Below are 20,485 nucleotides of genomic sequence, written 5' to 3' on the forward strand. Positions count from 1 at the left end.
TGTGGAGGAGGACACTGATAGCTGTCCGCAAACCCATCTTTTCCAGAATGCTCAGAAAGTTACTGCTGGTGTGATGGCCCAGCAAGCACTGGCATTCTCTGTTGCCACTTGTAAGTTTGTGTCTCTAATTAACTGAGCTTTTATCATTGGTGTCAGCAGGAAATGACACCACTTTAAGGCCTGGCCTCTCAAACCATTACACAGCCTTTGTATTTCAGTTCCCTTTTCACAATCTGGAAGAAAAAAAAAAAAGTGTCTGAGCCTTTTACACAAGCAAATGAGGACAACTCTCTCAGGTATAACCTAGAAACAGTAGGAAAGCCAGGTCCTAAAGCATCGCCTGAAGCATAGCTGTCTACCCACAAAGAAGGCTTAGCTCTGACACCCATGTGAAGAAAATAGATACTTTCATTTTCTCCAAGTTGCTAAAAATTGTTCTTTCAGAACAGCTGTTTTTAGTACATAGTATATTATAAAATTTAAGCTATAAAATATTTTATATTTTATTGAAAATAGTTCTATGGAACATCTTCCAGTTTGTACAAGAAATAGGCAAGTCTTCAGTGTGTTGCACATTTTATAACAATAGAAATCATCTCTCTCATTACTTATCACTGTTCCTAGAGTCTGTCAGTGCTAGCATGCAAACTCTAGGCCACACTAGCCAGTTGTTATTTCACCGATGTTTCCATCCAGACCCCAGATCCATTTTTAAATGCTCATGTGTGTAAGTATTCATGAAGTGTCCCCTTGATCAGAGAGACTCACAAAAACTCGTCCAACATAGTTCTTATTCGTATATGCTTCCAGTCTAATTGAAGAGATAAAACAAGCATGCGTGATGTTAGATACAGATGTAAAATGCTTTCATGGGAAGAAAAGCACAATTTACTAATGTGAATTATAAAAATTTCAGAATAGGCATATTTTAATTTGGACTTTGATTTGCAGTGGAACAAAACTATATATAAGGTAAAAACAAACAGAAATGGAAAAAGTTAATAAACATTGAGACAGTTCAGAGTCAAGGAAGTAGGAATCTTGACCTAAGAGAAACAGAAATTAAATTTGGAGTGATTGATGTTGCCAGAATATTCAAGACATTAAAATGTGGGCCCAACACAGGGGTCTTGTCTGAGACTGACACTCCACCAAGGACCATGTGTGGATATAACCTAGAACCTCTGCTTGGATGAAGACCATGGTAGCTCAGTAACCAATTGGTTTCCCATAGTAAGGGGAAAAGGGACTATTTCTGACATGAATCCAATGGTAGGCTCTTTGACCTCCCCACCCCCCAAGGGAGGAGCAGTCCTGCTAGGCCACAGAGGAGGACTTTGCAGCCAGTCCTGTAGATAACTGATAAAACAGGGTCAGATGAAAGGGGAGGAGGTCCTCCCCAATCAGTGGACTTGGAAACTCCTTCAGTGGATAAACACCTTCAGCAAATTGGCTGGATACAAAATCAACTCAAAAAAATCAGAAGCCCTCCTGTAAACCAAAGACAAAAGGACCAAGAAAGAAATCAGGGAAACAACACCCTTCACAATAGCCACTAATAACTTAAAGTACCTTCGGGTGACTCTAATGAAGCAAGTGAAAGACCTGTATGAGAAAAACATCATGTCTCTGAAGAAAAAAATTGAAGAAGACTTCAGAAGATGGAAAGATCTCCCCATGTTCATGGAATCGTAGGATTAACAGTGAAAATGACCACCCTGCCAAAAGCAATCTACAGATTCAAAGCAATTCCCATCAAAGTACCAACACAGTTCTTTACACACCTTGAAAGAAGTATTCTCAGCTTCATATGGAGAAACAAAAAAAAAAAAAACAGAACCTCCAAAACAATCCTCTACAACAACAGATCATCTGGAGGTATCACCATCCCTGATCTCAAGCTGTACTAGAGAGCAACAGTAATAAAAACTGCATGGTATTGGCCTAGAAACAGAAAGGTGGATCAATGGAACCGAATAGAAGACCCAGAAATAAACCCAAATACCTATGGAAACTTGATTTTTCACAAAGAAACCAAAACCATTCAATGGAAAAAAGACAGCATCTTCAACAAATGGTGCTGCTCCAACTGCATGTCTACATGCAGAAAAATGAAGATAGATCCATATTTATCACCCTACACAAAACTAAAGTCCAAGTGTATCAAAGACCTCAACATAAAACCAGACGCACTAAATTGGTTAGAAGAAAAAGTGGGAAAGAGCCTAGAACTCATTGGCACAGGAGACTACTTCTTGAACAAAACACAAACAGCACAGAGTCTAAGAGCAAAAATCAATAAATGAGACCTCATGAAGCAGAAAACCTTCTGTAAAGCAAAAAACACTGTCATCAGAACAAAATGACAGCCTACAGACTGGGAAAGGATCTTCACCAACCCTGTATCTGACAATGGGCTGATATCCAGAATATATAAAGAGCTAAAGAAGTTAAAAGACAATAAATCAAGCAATCCAATTAAAAAATTAATTACGGAGCTAAACAGAGAATTCTCTGTAGAGGAATATAGAATGGCAGAGAAACACTTAAAGAGATGCTCAACTTCCTTAGCCATCAGGAGATGAAAATCAAAACGACCCTGAGATTTCACCTTACACCCATCAAAATGGCTAAAATAAAACCTCAAATGACAACACATGCTGGAGAGGTTGTGGGGAATTGGGAATCCTCCACCATTGCTGATGGGAATGTAATCTGGTACAACCACATTGGAAATCAATCTGGCACTTTCTCAATTAGGAATAGCACTTCCTCAAGACCCAGCTATACCACTCCTAGGCATATATCCAAAAGTTGCTCAAGTACACAAGGACATTTGCTCAACCATGTTTGTAATATCCAGAACCTGGAAGCAACCCAGATATCCCTCAACTGAAGAATAGATACAGAAATTGTGGTACTTTTACACAGTTTAATACTACTCAGCAATTAAAAATGAGGAAATCATGAAATTCTCAGGCAAATGGTGGGATCTATAAAAGATCATTCTGAGTGAGGTATCCCAGAAGCAGAAAGACACACATGGTATATACTCACTTATTTAGACTTATAAGATATTATATACATAATGAAATCTATACACCTAAAGAAGACAAAGAAGAAAGAAGACCCAGGTTAACATGATCAAACCTCACTTAGAAAGACAAATAGGATGGACATTGGATGTAGGAGAGAACAAGTAACAGGACAGGAGCCTACCACAGAGGGCCCCTGAAAGACTCTACCTAGCAGTGTATCAAAGCAGATACTGAGACTCATAACCAAACCTTCAGCAGAGTGCAGGGAATCATATGAAAGAAGGGGGAGTTAATATGACCTGGAGAGGATAGGAGCTCCACAAGGACCAAAAAATATCTGGGCACAGGGGTCTTTTATGAGACTGTTTCTCTAAATAAAGACCATGCATGTATATAACCTAGAACCCCTGCTGGATGTAGTCTGTGGTAACTCAGTAACCAAGTGGGTTTTCCTAGTAAGGGGAACAGAGACTATTCTTGACATGAACTCTCTCATGGGCTCTTTGAACTTTCCACCACCGAAGGGAGGAGCAGCCCTGCTAGGTCTCAGAGGAGGACTTTGCAGCCAGTCCTGAAGATACCTGATAAAACAGGGTCAGATGAAAGGGGGGAGGTCCTCCCCTATCAGTGGACTTGGAAAGGGGCAGGGAGGAGATGAGGGAGGGAGGGTGGGGTTGGGGAGGGAATGAGGGAGCGGGATACAGCTGGGATACAGAGTTAATAAAATGTAACTAATAATAAAAAAATAAATAAAAGAGAGGGAAAAATTTAAGATCAATAAAGCAAAAAAAAAAAAAAAAAAGAAAGAAAGAAAGAAAATAAAAAATGTGGGCCCAAGAGTAGCATTTCCAAAGACCTTCATAATTAGAAAAAATATCACTATGCCAAGTAAGTTGGATTGATGAGAAGTGAAGATAAAAAATGATAATTTTGTGAAACTGTGAAAGATAAATACATGGTGATAAATTTTATCAAAGTTGTGCTGGTTAGTTTTTATTATCAGCTTAATTCCAAAGGCCTTTAAATATGCTTTATTATTTGAAAAGTGGAGAATTAAGGTTGTAGATAGAATTAAATCTGTTAAGCAACAGAGGTTAAAACTAAGTTTTATGTTGTTTTACCTAGGTAGCTCAGTGTAATCAAAAGGCCCTTTAATGTGAAAGAGAGTTGTAAGAGTGATATCAGTGACATGTGTTGTGAAAAAGATTAAATGATGAGCCAATAGCACCAGGGAAATTCAAGATTTCCACGAACACAAACATGAATTACTTCCAGCCTCCAAGAAAATGTACAGCTCAGTAAACACCTTGACTCCAGCCCAATGAGATGAGTTAGACTTTTGACACTCACAAATGGAAGACAATAAATGTTTTATTTTAATCTACCAGCTTCTTGGTAATTTTATTTTACAGTAGCAATAGGAAATGATTGCATGCACTAAATTAATCTAACTTTCCATAGCAGCCCACAGACTGCACCTTAAATCTATAGCAGCAATTTTTTCATTTTTACTCATGACATTAACTCCCAAGCAATTTTTATTTGTAAGATAAACATTGCAATTTGATATACAGGAAATTTTTTAATAGATTTCTTTGTTGAAACAATTACTAAGACAGATATTACTAGCCTTAATGAATATTTAAGTCATGATTATAGTTATTTTAAAGATTAATTGTTAAATGTCAAGGAGACAAGCATGCTATTTGCCATAAGGTAATCTGTGCTTTACAAAACAGGCAATGTCAGGAAATGAGGATATGTCTGGCCCTCCAATAGGAGATCTGTTAATAACAATGGGGAAAGTGATGTAGTATCTCACTTTTAACAGTTTCTTCAGGATATTCAAAATGCCTTGATACAAATGCCAGGCAGGCAAATTGAGTTAGGAAATAGGTTCATTCACATATAGGAGTTGAATAGTAGTGAAAGCCGTATCTCACTACACCTAGATAAAGTCTTAGTGCATGTGGTATAGAGTACACAGAAGCTGAAGATGAGCTTGAGAAGCCAGGGAGGAAACAATTCTGAAACTTTTTTGAACTCTGTTTTGAAGGAAATTTATCTCTGTTTTAAGAATTAATAGAAGTTATTGCAAGTTCTGTAAGAATGGTGCAGGCATGCTATGACTTGAATACATAAAAAGAAAATCTCTCTGAGGTCAAAGAGAAAGTTGGAAAGGGGGACTTGATGTGGAAATAAATATATCAATCAGGCTGCTTATCTAAACAGTAAGTGATGATTCCTAGTAATTGTCAATAAAAAAATAATAAGCTGTTGTTTTCTATATACGACGGGTATGGGAAAATCGGGGTTCTTTAGATAAATAGTATCTCTGTGCACTTTTTTAATATTAATTTTTATGTTTAAGTATGTTTAATTATGTATATGGATTTCTTCTTCCAGCCTCTAGCAAGGAGCAGAGCTTAATATGTACATGTGTCCCAGTACCGTCTGGATCTGGAAATGATATTGGCACAGTTTTGTCCACAACTAATGTCCTGAGAATCACAAGAACCAATGATGTAAGTCCCAGCCCATGCCTGAAGGATCAAGAGACAAGTGTGCAGAAGTGGTCAACCCAGCTCAAGACTGGAGAAGAAATAGCATTTTGTCTGTCTTTTTATTCTAACCAGATCCACAGTGGATTAAATAGTGCCCACACACATTTTTGAGGTTGTCCTTATTCAATAAACCAACTCAAATGTTAATCTCTTACAGAAATATTCTTTTACTCATAGAGTGTTTACAACCTATATTGAAATCCATTTCCATTTTAGCTGATGTAGAATTAGCCATCATAGCACAGTTGCTACATTCTTTTTTTATTTTTTATTATTAGTTACATTATATTAACTCTGTATCCCAGCTGTATAACACTCCCTCATTCCCTCCCAATCCCCCCTCCCTCCTTCATCTCCTCCCTGCCCCTTTCCAAGTCCACTGATTGGGGAGGACCTGCTCCCCTTTCATCTGACTCTGTTTTATCAGGTATCTTCAGGACTGGCTACAAAGTCCTCCTCTGTGGCCTAGCAGGACTGCTCCTCCCTTGGGGGATGGGGAGGTCAAAGAGCCTGCCATTGAGGTCCTGTCAGAAATAGTCCGTTCCCCTTACTATGGGAAACCAATTGGTTACTGAGCTACCACAGCTACATCCGAGCAGAGATTCTAGGTTATATCCATACATTGTCCTTGGTGGAGTGTCAGTCTCAGAAAAGACCCCTGTGCCCAGATCCCAGAAGGAGAAAGACACACATGGTATATGCTCACTTATATAGACCTATATGATATGATAAACATGATGAAATCTATAAACCTAAAGAAGATAAACGAGAAAGAGGACATGGGGTAAGATGATCAATCCTCACTTAGAAAGACAAATGGGATGTGCATTGGATGTAGGAGAAAACAAGTAACAGGACAGGAGTCTACTGCAGAGAACCCCTGAAAGACTCTCCCGAACAGTGTATCAAAGCAGATACTAAGACTCATAACCAAACCCTCGGCAGAGTGCAGGGAATCATATGAAAGAAGAGGGAGTTAGTATGACATGGAAAGGATAGGAGCTCCACAAGGACCAGTTGCTACATTCTTGTCCAAATGTCTTGTTGCCATCTCCATGTGACTGCTCTCTTCTGTTTCACATTCTTAATCACTTGTTTTAACATAATATCTTCCAAATGGAAAAGGCTTCTATGTAGGGATCTCTTTGTTGTTGAATCAAAATGAAGAATTCTTTAATACTCCCATAAATTTATTTAAATGTTCTTGATTCAACTTTGGTAGATGGATCTATCAAGAAAACTGACCATTTCGTTTAGAGTTTCAAATTTTGTTGAATATGCTTTTTGAAGTAGGACCTAATGATTAGTTTGGATTTCCTCAGTGTCTGACACCCTTTTCATTTCTGATTTCACTGATTTGGATAGTGTCCCTCAGCCTTTTAATTAGTTTGGCTAAGGGTTTCTCTACCTTATTGATTTTTGAAAGACACACATGGTATATACTCACTTATAAGTGGATATTAGTCATATAATATAGGATAAACATACTAAAATCTATAGTCCTAAATAAGCTCCTAAACAACAAGGAGGACCCTAGGGAAGAGGCTTAATCCTCATTCAGAAGGGCAAATAGGATACACATCAGAAGTAGAAGAGAGGGAACAGAACAGGAGCCTTCCACAGAGGGCCTCTGTTGGTATAATGTTCTTTTGTAATGTATACAATTTACCCTTGTTTATTCAAATGCTTATTTTTCTACCCCACTATCTGGTTTCAATCGGACATTGCATTGTGATGCGTATTCTAAGCATTACCTATCTCAAGTTTGTGAAAACATGCCACCATTTGTTCTCTGTGATGTCGATAAAACAACCAGGACAATGCTGAGCAAGGGAGAGAATAGGGTGGGACATTCTGGTCATGAGTGGAGGAGAAGGAAGAGAGTGGGAGAGTAGGAGAGAAAGAGAGAGGCAGGAGGGGACTTCGAAACACAAGAAGAGAAGAACTGGACCTAAGATATGACTAAAGCAACTATAAATGGGTGAAATCTGAATGTAGGAAAGTATGCGGGCTTAGAGGTTTAGTATGGAGTAAGTATTGCCCAGCATTGTTTTCTAGGTTAATTAAATAAATCTTAGTCTCTGTGTGGTGATTTGAGTATACAGCTGGTTTAGGAATAATTGCTGCTTAACTAAAAGATAAATCAATAGTAAATATTAATATTCAACAACAGGCCTCTGAAAGACTCTACCCAAAAGGGTATTGAAACAGATGCTAAGACTCATAACCAGGCAGAGTGCAGGGAATCTTAAGGAAGAAGGAGCTGATAGAATAACCTGGAGGGGACAGAAGCTTCAGAAGGAGATCAACAGATCCAAAAACATCTGGGCCCAGGGAGTCCTACTGAGACAGAAGAATCAACCAAGGACCATGCATAGAGAGGACCTAGATCCTCTGCTCAGATGTAGCCCATGGGCAGCTCAGTTTCCATGTGGGTTCCCTAGTAAGGGAAACAGTGGCAGTCACTGGCATGAACTTGGTTGCCTGATCTTTAATCACCTTCCCCTGGCAAGGTGGCCTTACTAGGCCATAGATGTCCAGACAGTCCTGAGTCAGATAGGGGAGGAGGATGTCCCCTATCAGTCAACTTGGGAGGGGAGAGGAAGAGAGGGTGGGACCGGGAGGTAATGAGGGAGGGGACTACAGCCTGGATACAAAGTGAATATAATTGTAATAATAATAATTAATAATAATAATAATAATAATAATACTCCCATAAAGTCGTGCCAACAAGGATTAAATCCAGTGTCCATATTTTAAATGCAATAAAAACCCAGAAAGCGAATCTAGTCCTTCTGCTCTCTTTTTAGCAGTGGTTCTCAAACTCCCTAATGCTGCAACTCTTTATTACATTTCCTTATGTTGTGGTGACCCTAACCATAAAATTATTTTCATTTCTACTTTATAATTGTATCTTGCTATTGTTATGAATTATAATGTAAATATGTGATATGCAGGATATCTGAAGGGGTTGAGACCCCCAGGTTGCGAACCACTGCTTTAGTGGGTTGTAGGTTTGAACAAAAGAGAAGAAAGTTAGTGCTGACTGCTAAGCTGATCAAAGAATGATGTCTTGCAGAGCAGCCGTTTAAATGTGGAGCCTGAGAAAGGAAGAAAAATCAACATCATGGCATAAAGATCTGGGTAATATTTGGTAGGAAGCATTGTCATTTACTGAGCTAAGTCAAAGAAGGAAAAATAGATTTGAATAAGGGGAAATGATAATTATTTGAGCACATTTGAAAGAGAATGACATTATTGATTGACTATTTCCTGCTGATCAGAGAAGTGAAGTTTCTTCAGGTAAGTTTGATCTTCGCAGTAAGGATATCTGATTTCTTCCTTTTGCACACAGCCATTGGCAAACTGCAACAGACAGCAACCAACAGCCTTCAAACAACAACCAGCCTCCAACTAGCTACCCTGCCTCTCGGGCTCCTAGCATTTATATATCTTCTGAAAAGTTCCCAGAATTCTAAATGTCACACACTTGTAGAAACTCTCTGCAGCTTTCAAAACTATGTTCCTGCCAGAGCACAAGGCAAATCATAGTCAGCTGCTGTGAAACAACCCTATATCTCCATACCTGGCATTAAAATAAAAACAAATTTCTATAATTTTTTTTTAATAAACCAAAATTACACAATTTTCACGTAAACTGGGATTACAGTTGGCCACCATACCTGCCTGGTTTTTACATGTTTACAGGCAATATTTCTGAGTTTTTTGTTTGGTTGGTTGGTTTTTGTTTTTGTTTGTGTTTTTGTGATTGCCCAGCAAGTTTTATCCACTGAGCCATCCTTCCCACCCTAAGACAAAAATTTTTAGATGTATCTTTTGATTACTTTTTTAAATGTTTTTCTTCACAATTTATTCATTATATATCCCTATTGAAGTCCCCTCCTCTCTCTCCCCCAGCTAAATTTTTAAGTAGAAGAGAGGTCAGTAGAACTAAGTGCATCGCAGAGATCAGTTAAAAAGATACCAAATTCCCAACGACTCCAGCAAAAAAATACAATGATTACAATGGCTGATGAAGAAAAAATTGTTAAGAAAGTTGTTCTAGAAATTTTTTGGTACTTGGTTATTATACTATTAACTCTTGATGAAAGATGATCTGAATTCCCAGGAACAAATTAGGAAGACAGGGCAATAAAGGTTATCTAAGTGGCCACACATTTTAACAGGGTTGTCAGGAAGCAGCAATGGTTTCCTTGAATATTAAAGAGCTAGCGCAACCATCTGCCTAGGGTCTAGGAGAGTCAGCAAATCTCTCACTCCCCCCTCCCCCCAAATATAATGCTGTAGAGGATGCTTCTCCACATCTATCTTTTCCTTATTGGTACCTGGCCATTCTGTGAAGAGTGCATTTTCTGTATCAAAGTTAACTTTTTTTTCTCATTAATTTGGTCACTATTCATCAAAAATAGAAAACAGAGAATGTAGGGTGTGTGTTACCTAAAAAGAAATACAATTCCTAAGCAAAATAATCCAAGAGGCTCAATTTATGAGGAAACTATTATTTTTTAATTAATTTTTTACATTAATTACATTTTATTCCCTTTGCATCCCAGCCGTAGCCCCCTCCCTGATTAGCTCCAAAATCCCACCCTCCCTCTCTCATCTCCTCCCATGCCCATCTCCAAGTCCACCAATAGGGGAGGTCCACCTCCCCTTCCATCCTCCCCTAGCTTATCAGGTCTTATCAGGACTGGCTGCAATGTCCTCCTCTGTGGCCTGGCAAGCCTGCTCCTCCATGGGGGGAGGGGGCGGCTCAAACAGCCAGCCACTGAGTTCATGTCAGACACAGTCCCTCTTCTCCTTACTAGGGAACCCATTTGGATACTGAGCTGCCATGGGGTACATCTGAGCAGGGGTTCTAGTTTATATCCATGAATGTACCTTGGTTGGAGTATCAGTCTCAGAAAATACCCCTGAGCCCAGATATTTTGGTTCTGTTGCTCTCCTTGTGGAGCTCCTGTACTCTCCAGGCCTTACTACCTCTTCTTTCATATGATTCCCTTCACTCTGCCCAAAGTTTGGTTATGAGTCTCAGCATCTGCTTTGATATACTGCTAGGTAGAGTCTTTCAGAGGTCCTCAGTGGTAGGCTCCTGTCCTGTTTATTATTTTCTCCTTCCAGTGTCCATCCTATTTGTGTTTCTAAGTGGGGATTGATCCTCTTACCCTGGTACAATCGGTTTGGAAATCAATCTGGCGCTTTCTTGGACAATTAGGAATAATGCTTCCTCGGGATCCAGTTATACCACTCCTAGGCATATATCCAAAATATGTTCAATTACACAACTAGGACACTTGTTCAACCACGTTCATAGCAGCTTTATTTGTAATAGCCAGAACCTGGAAACAACCCAGATGTCCATCAATGGAATGGATACAAAAATTGTAGTACTTTTACACAATTCTTTAGCTATTGCTAAAGAAACTTATCCTGATGTAATAGAAAAGTAGCTTAGTTAATAGAGTGCTGGTATCCTAGCATGAGGCTCTAGATTAAATTCTCAGAAATACATTGCGGCTGGTGCCTGTAATCCAACACTAAGAAGATCCTCCAGACACAGGAGGATCAGATGTTCAAGATCATCCTTATCTGCTTAGTGGGTTCAAGGATAGCCTGGGATACATGAGGCCTTGTGTAAAAAACAGACAATCAAAACAAAACAAACCCGAAACTACACACCTTAGGAAAGAAAAAAATTCAGAACTTTATGTTTTCTCTTCATCCCCCTAGCAAACCCTTGAAATGTTACAAATGGAAATGGATGTAATATTTTGTACTGTAGCAAAATTTCAGTGTAATATGTTTTGTGCAGTTTTTGTTGACATTATTTTATTGTATGGACGTTCTTCCAGAGTGACCCACTGTCTATAAAGGTGAAGAAAAACAAGCTTGTGCATTTTTCTTTCTTTAATACATTTTTATTTTAATTAAATTATTTCATCATTTTCTCCTTCACTTTCTTCTTCCTAATCTTTCCCATGCCCCACCCCTTCTTACTCCCTCTCAAATATTGGCCTCTTTTCTAGGATTATTTTAGACAGATAGATAGATGGATAGATAGATATGTAAATATATGTATATTATGTCTGTTTATTATATATATATGTATATATACATACTTGTTAATACAAGAGTATAATTTGCTGAATTTGTTTCATGTTCCCATTTCTAAAGGGGGAAAAAAACAACAAAAACAGCTGTCTGGTGACTTACATCTGTCTCAATCCTGCCCTCTTGTGTGAAATTGTAGCAGAGCAACTCTTACTTTAAATTGAACTACTTTGTAAACAGGACCATTTGCAAATGCTGCTTTTATTCCGGATGCCAAAGATTACATTAAAGGACCCCTTGTCACCATGAAGATTACTCAGAACTTTTAAAAATCATTCTAAAAGTTTAAATTTAATTTCAAAACACCTCTGTAGAAAGACTGAAGAGTTCATTTTAAAGTACAAATAGTTGCATCAGTATAAAATAAATATCATCAATAATTTCTTTAGTGCACAGTATTCAATTATTGATTCTGTTTGCCTGCCTCAAGCTTCTCCTTAGCATCTACTGGTAAAATATTTAGGATACACTGACTTAGTTTTATGGACGTTATTTACAAAAGTACATTCTTCACCATAAAACCTTGTGATGTTTCATTCCAAAGCTCTTATTTAAACTTAGTTGTCACTGAGAAACTCCAGGCTATAATTTCACATTTTATTACCCCAGGAAAACTCTCATTAAATTACAGACAAGAGACAGTGTTTTATTCTGTTATTAAAATTGAAATTCCCCAAATCTCATTATATATTCTTACCATCTGCATTTTTATGATTGTTGTCTAAAGACATTTTCATGAAGTCTCAGCACTGATGTAAATTTCCCAAATTTTACTATCTGATTTTGAGGCTTTTCAGAACAAAAGTTTTTTTTATGTTAATTTAAAGGAACAGTGGCTCAGTCATGATGCTCGAGTATAAGTGCTTATCATATGGCTTAGAATAGGTCATCCCATCTTAAATATGGATACAATAAAATGTAAGCCACAGCGGGAAGATTTGGCAGAATTAGATTTTAATAAAACACTTTAGTCAGTAGAAACTTATTGTAGCCTTCGATTATAAAACAAATGCTGCTTCTCTATTGGAAGTTAAATCATATCTGTGACGTGGGATACTGTCCCTTCATTTATTAGCCTGAAGACTTGTGTGCACTTCTCACTTAATCAATGACCTGTTTTTTTCTGAGTCTTAATGTGGGAAGTCTTTATTATATTTCAGTTTTTGCACACAGAGATCACACCAATCTCTTTTCCATTGCTATAAAAATTACCTATGCCACATAGTGTATAAAGGTCCACAGTTTTTGGAGATCAAAGTTCTAAAATGAAGTGGCTCCAATTTGTTATGGAGTCTGGTGGAGCCTTACAACAAATGGAATCATAACAGAAGCAAGTGTTAGAAGGATCACCAGAAGAGCGGGAAGCCAGAGAACAGGGGCCCTTGCTTTCGCTTTTATATCAATCATTCTACTCTTAAATATATATAACATTCCACAAGACCAATGGTGGTTCCATCTGAAGGTAATGTCCACGATGACTTCCTTTCTGACTAGACTCTATCTTCAATGCATTACAAAAGACTTGCAATTGCTATAGAAATTTTATAAAATCATCCACTCAAAAGCTCAGTTACATTAGAAAGAGAATGACTGTCAGGAGGGAAAGAATTATATCTATTTTATAATCAGTATTTTATAAGATGTCTAATAAGGATCAGTATTATAAAATCATTTCCTGAAACAATTTGGGCTTCACTGTTGCCTGCATAATGTCCTCTAAAAAAGAAAACTAAACAATACACATATACATGCTGGACACCTTGTCTTAGGATATACAACCTCTCTTATGCCAGTTCGAACTCTTGAAGCATTATCATACAGCTCAAAGGTTCTCTAAGACTGATATTTCTCTGGACCTTACAAATGTTTTAATGTGTTGTGATTCCCAGAAAATTATCACATGTATAAAGCATATTGCATATGCATATATTTGTGGTGGGTTAAAGGTATCTATATCAGGCTAGTCAAAACATGTGTTGCTTCTGCACATTACATAATTCACACAAAAATTTAGACAGCATTAAGAAAGATACTTCTAATTTATATGGCTTCTAAGTAATATAATTTTGTTTTTCTCAAGATATTTTGACTTGATTCCATGAATTTAATGATCTTACAATGCTTCATATTCAATATGACTTTAATTCCTAATAATGACTTTTCAATGAAAATCTCTTTGTCAAAGGACAAAAAGTTGTAACAAGCTTCAGGCTCAGAAAGAACCCCATCTCAGGGCAATAAGACAGAAGTACTGCACCCAACCTCCCCTTCCTTCCACACATACACATTCACCAAAACCACACAAGCACACGATACACTCCCATAACACATCAGAAATTGAACTGAAATTTAAAAATGAAGATGATTATAGCACATTGAATATAAGTAGTCTGAACTGAGACTGTACAGGAGAGCCACAGCACTGTACTGTTCTGCTGTGGCTTAGTCTGGTATGCAGTGTTGAGAGATATTAGCCCCTTCCCCATAGGTGTGAGTTCTTAGCCTCATGGGACCTGACTGTTCAGTGAAACAGTTGATTGTGATAAAGCAAGCTTGACACTTCTGTCTCTTGTATCAACAGAAAAAAGTGAGTGTTAGGCTATATAATGTTAACTATAATATTTTGCCCTATAATTATTGCAGTGCTATTATTTAACCTGCTATCACAAATAAGACACAGACACCTGTTAAATTTTATAATAGCTTTATTACCTTGGGCCAGGCGGGTATTTTTACCTACGCTGTCTCAATAACCTCACCATCTGTCTTCCAGCCCCCATCCAGTGACATCTGCCTTGACCATCCTAATCTGGGCCACCTTCCATCCATCATGTTATAAATATGTGCTTATATTGTTTATCTTGGTGTTTTCTCCATCCACACCATACTTGGGAGTCCTTCCTCCTGGTCCACATGCTCCTTCTCCACACTAACCCATGGTGGAGTCCTCCTTCCTCCTCTCTTCCTGTCCCTCTGTTTCCAGTGATTCTCTTGAACTCCAAAGCCTGAGAACTTTAGCCACGCCAAAGTATAGGATTAGACATAGACCTTCCAATCAGGTAAAATGTCTTAGGCAGGTTTACAAAACAAGGATAGGGGTAACCAGATCTTGAGGAGCAATATTAGCATCAACATAAAGTTTCAGAGCAACCCCCAACAGTCATTCTACCACACATTAGTTCCTATACATTCCTGCTACCGACTTTGGTTTCTCTGCCATGATGTGATTCAATGCAAGCTCTCCAGCAGAAGATAAGCAGATGGTGGTGCCATGGTCATTTATTTTCAGTCTAAAAACTGGGCTGTAAGCTTTTCCCCTATATGCTGTCTAGATGCCTAAGAGCAATATTGTGAGAGAAACAAGAATAAAACGGAATAAGATATCAACTATATGCTGTTTTTGTAAAGAGGTCCAAACACACTCATGAATGGGGTACAAGAAAAAGAATGGAAATATAGCATGTGAACAATAATCAAAAGAGAGGTGGACTGATTAACAGCAAATCAGATCTCAAAACAATGAATATCAGTTTGGATGTAAATAGGATCCTTCTCTGAAAGGAACAGGCTAGCTTTACAGGTTTCTTTATAAATTCTATACCCCATGTTAAACTAAATTCTCCCAGTACTTTTCCAGAAAGCAGGAGGAGGAGAGGTTAAATTGAAATAAGACCCCACCCCATTGCAAAGGAATGTGAAAGGTCTCCTCCCTGCTGTGGAGGAGGGTCCAGAAAACGTTGCCTGGTAACCGATCCAGACATCACAGCTCCCCCAACCACATCGGGCGGGACCAGATGGACTTGGCACCTAGAATGAACCAATCATTTTAAAAGTCAGCTACTCTACCCAATCCAGTGTGGCCAAGCTTTCAACTTCTGAGATTCCCCGTTCCTTCCTTTAAAAACCTCAGCCTTCTGTCTCTCCTGGCTGGTTCTGTTATACCCAGTTAGTGAGCCCCCAAAAGATCTACAGGAATCGACTCCGTTGCAAAACACATGAGGGTCTTTTTATTGTAAATTACAAGCTGCAGCTTGGGCCCACAACACCCACTGCCTAGGCGGTGGGAGCTGAGAGCACCGTCCCCAGGTTAGTTGGGTGATTTATAGATTCTGGTCCCTCCCAGCATGCCCAAGGCAGGGGCGATTCCTGCCTGGCAAGCATCTATTGGTCAAAATGCTACGTTTTGAATCAATTGGCTATAGGAAGGTTCCAGACCATTAATGACCTAGTGTCCCTCCCTAGGGGGATGGTCCAGTTTCCTAGCAACTGTATCTCTAGTGGGTGGGAAAAGAATGCAGTGAGGTAGCTCTCCCCCTCAGGGCATTACTAACTTTTTTACTGCACCTACTCTAGGTTTTAATGATAGCTGCTACTTTATCCTTTGGTCTCTCATTTCCCCCTTTTCCATGATCATTTGAAGACCCAATCTTGGGTCTTCCAGACATGACTCCTTGTATCTTATAGATTTACCTTTTTATAATGGGATCTGAATACCATTAGTGTAATGCTCTTAAGCATTTCCTTATGAAAGCCATTAAGTGATTGAAAATACAAGGCCCAAAAATAAAAATCAAAATGAGTTGGGGTCACTGTAGGGTGGATATAGGGGTAGTAAGCCAAGGAGAACTATTATCCTCTTTTTTAGGGTCTCTCTAGGCTTTTAGCCCAGTAGCTGCAATATTAGTTTTCATTTCAGCTAAGCAGATGCCCAAGATAATTAGCTAATGCCAGGGAGCCCTTTTTGACTTAGCATTTCAGCCTGCTAGGGGGAATTTGGGTGAAGATCCGTCTTCTGGAGCTTCTTCAATGCTGACCGTTGGACCGTAGGCATCAGGGGCAAGGGAGGCTGAAATGCCAGTCAAAGGCTGGGCAATAGGGCAGTCCCAAGCATCTAGTTAGTTGATCCACTCGAAGAGGCAGGGAGCAATCATGTCAGTTTCCAGGAAGTCCAGATTTCAGCTTGCAGTCCACAGCTGATCCCGGAACAGAGTTAAACAGGTGAAAATCTGCCGAGACAAATTCAAACTGGAGACAGAAGTTAAAATTTGTCTATTAAATGGGAAAGATCAGGGAAAATCTCATCTGCAATCCTTTTGAGCTATGCCAGATTCAGGTCACATCCTGAAACTCATATGAATTTTTTAGTACACAAAAGGAAATACATAATTTTAAATACTCAGAAAAGTAACATATCAGCAAATCAAACATTTTGAGAGTAACAGGTAAAACTGCAAAGTATCAGTTAGCTGTTTGTTTTATAACCTTTATAAACAGCTTAGGTGTGTCCATGGTCTGGAACTCTTTAACACTTATTTTGTGGGCATAGCTATTAGTAATTAGCCACGAATGGAGCTTGGCCATTTTTTATACATTTAGCATCTACTTTTAGACCCCATCTTCATGTTCACACTGGAAAGTTAGGCAGAAATACATTACTGGCTTTAGTGCTAAACCCTGGATGCTTGGACTTTCCTTAACAAAGCAATTAGAAGGAATAGGTTTAAGATATTGCTGTGTCAAAGTCTACCCCAGAAATGGTAGATATTAAGAATACCATAGTAAAAGCTATGACTTTTGGGTCAGATATACACATTAAACAGATGGTTTTAACATAACGAGAAGCACCTTGAAGTCTATCTCCAGAAGCCAACAAAAGGAAATTAAAATCTCAACCTGGTGACTGAATAATAAGCAGTCAGTGCTCCATCAACTTATTAGAACTCTATTGATCAATGCCAAAACTCTGAACTTCTAAAACCTTATAACATAAGCACAACAGTAGCAAAAAAAGGGGGGGGGGGAGAAATCTAAAGTATCTCCCATTTTTAATTTGCTTTAAACTATTTTTATATCATTATAACTCATAATTATATACCTTAAAACATCAACTTAGACTCTCCAATCTTTTTTGCATTTATCAACCCTAAAACATTTTTTTAAGCCAAATAACACTCTCTGGATTTTTATAACCTAAACTCCTATATCCTCAGACCCTACATAGGCTCCATTTATTTATTTTAAGACACAGGCAACTAACATGAGTCCTGTGAGCAAGGCAAACCTGTTTTTCCTTTTAAATAAGAGATCTAGTACCTAGTAGTTCTAGCTAATGGACTGATCAATGAGCTAACAGTGGATCTAATTGTCTTCTCTCTAGCTGCAAAGCTACTGTAAGCTTAGCATAGCCATCAAGGTGTTCAGAGACCTGAGAAGGATAAATGATAAGCCAAATAAATATACCAATTTATGTGCCAATCAAAATGACAGGGATGACTAGTTAGTCCATCACCTAGGCAGTGTCCCTGGCTCCTGTGTCTCACGGCATCCTGAACAGAGGCAGTCCAGCCAGATACAGAGGATAAGAGACTGTTTCTGTGGAGAAAGAAATGAGAGAATAGCCTCACCTCGCCCTTAGCAACGTGAAACATTGACTCCAGGTGTCCACAGTTTTGGCTGGGCCCTAGCAGTGGGCCAGTTGGGGCAGTATTCCCAGTGGTTAGCATACCACAATCCAGAGTCTCAGTCATCTGTCATGCCCAAATCTTCTCGGAGACATTGGGGGAGCTAGTGCCAGGATTTTTGGACTTTTTGTCACAATAAGCTTACACAATTAAAATGCCACATTCATCAGATCTCTGACAAGCTTGAGGGCCAGCATATCTGAGTTACTCCTTGTCTATCTTGATCATCTGCTCTAAACTGTGTAAAAAAAACCTAAACAAAGACACTAGGTATAACCAACTGCAGTTGTTAGCATAACTTTAAGTCTGCTCTTTCAGAACTAAAATTAAAGAAAACCTTTTAATCAGATACAGTTTATAGAGAGGCTAGCAAATCTTGCTGATCCTACCACTTTGCATTAAAATTGAACAGTTAAAAAGCTCTGCACTTAGCACTAATCAGAGGACTGAACATAACTGAGATACCTTTAGGTTCCTAGCTTCCTTTTTCTAGCTTAACCAGACATTATTACTTTTTTGCTCTCTCTTGCTTTCCAGACAACATAAAAATTCTCATCAAAATCCTTTCCATTCTGACATGATCCTGCTGGAGCTCAGCGTCTACGATTTGCTTTTTATAGGCAAAGCAAAAACAAGTTACATTACTACAAAAAGGAGTTCTGAAACTGCCAAATTATTTTTTTAAAATAACTTCCCTGTAGCAGACAAGATGGTCCAAGGTCACATAAACTCTAAGGAACTTAGAACAAGTTTTAAGGAACTTGGTGAAACTTCCTCTTTTCTTTGTCTCAAGGTAAAGAACAGGGTGGAAACTTGTTTTTCCATAAACAAAGCAGCTTAACAAACAGCTCTCCACAAGATACATTGTAAAAACTGCAATTTTCTCAATTAGTGCAAACCACAATGCTCAGTTTTACTTAGTAAATATACCAAAGTATTTTTCTCCCCCAAAGTATCGAGAAACTTTCAAATTTTCTGTTAGATTGCCCAAGATCATCATCATACCCAAATGCCTGATAAACTTTAAACATTTTATAGCCTTAAACATTTAAACATTTTTTTTAAAAACCCGTTTTTGCAATATCAAAATAAAGTACCCCTTTTGTAGGAGAGAAGTGACAAGGTATAACCATAATCTTTAAAAGTCAAAACCAGATTTTAAAACCAGCATTTACCAGTGCAAACAATGTAATTTCTAAAACCAATATCAATTTAAAATAAGTCATCCTTTTAACCTAGAAGGAAATGAGAATTATTTGACCAAGGTTCTCTTTTTTTTTCTTTACTTATACCAAGATGGCAGTCACATTATAACCCACGTGGTAGTCAAGATGGCAGTGAGGCACTGAGGCACTTCATATACCACGTGGTAAACTATACATATGTGTTCATAGATCTAATGAACACATAGGCACACATTTTAAACAAGTTTCGTGAGGCCTTTCAGAACAGAAAACAGAGGGTAGACACAAACAAATCAAATACTGCACAGAGACATTGAGAAAAAAAAAAAAAAACACCCACCAGCTGGCTAAATTTCCTGGGACCAAAACTGACTCTTCTCAGGCAGGCCGAACATAGGCCTTACAGAAATTCCTCCAGGATGGGCCCAAGTCCCTTCCTGGGTAAGGTACTGTAAAAACAGACCTTCAGATTCCCACTCTGGCTCCTCTGCCACAGAAGCCTGAGTGGTGGGTGGTTCTAGATCACCTCCAGATACTGATGAAGTTGGGGGATGTCTCTCCCAACTTCAGTGACTGTGATTGTTTGACACGTCTGTCCAAATCACATTTAGTCACTCATACAGATGCCTCGAGGCAGAACAGAATTCAGAGGATAGGCGCCAATGGGAACACTGCACACCGCACAAAGCGACAATGACGGAGACTGAGACACAGACACTTTAGCTTCTTTAGGAGTATAGATTTTAGTGTGTTTATCCTATATATCCATTTATGAGTGAGTACATACCATGTGTGTTTTTCTGCTTCGGTTACCTCACTCAAGATGATCTTTTCTAGTTCCCATCAATTGGCTGCAAATTTCATGATTTCCTTGTTTTTAATAGCCGAGTAGTATTCCAGTGTGTAAATGTATCACAATTTCTGTATCCATTCCTCTGTTGAGGGACATCTAGGTTGTTTCCAGTTCTATTAAGAATAGAGCTGCTATGAACATGGTTGAGCAAATGTCCTTGTTTTATACTTGAATATCTTTTAGGTATATGCCTAGGAGTGCTATAGCTGGATCTTGAGGTAGCACTATTCCTAATTTTCTGAGAAAACAGCAG

This window comes from Psammomys obesus, unplaced genomic scaffold (genome assembly GCF_907164565.1).
Source record: "Psammomys obesus unplaced genomic scaffold, mPsaObe1.curated_primary_1811, whole genome shotgun sequence".
NCBI lineage: Eukaryota > Metazoa > Chordata > Mammalia > Rodentia > Muridae > Psammomys > Psammomys obesus.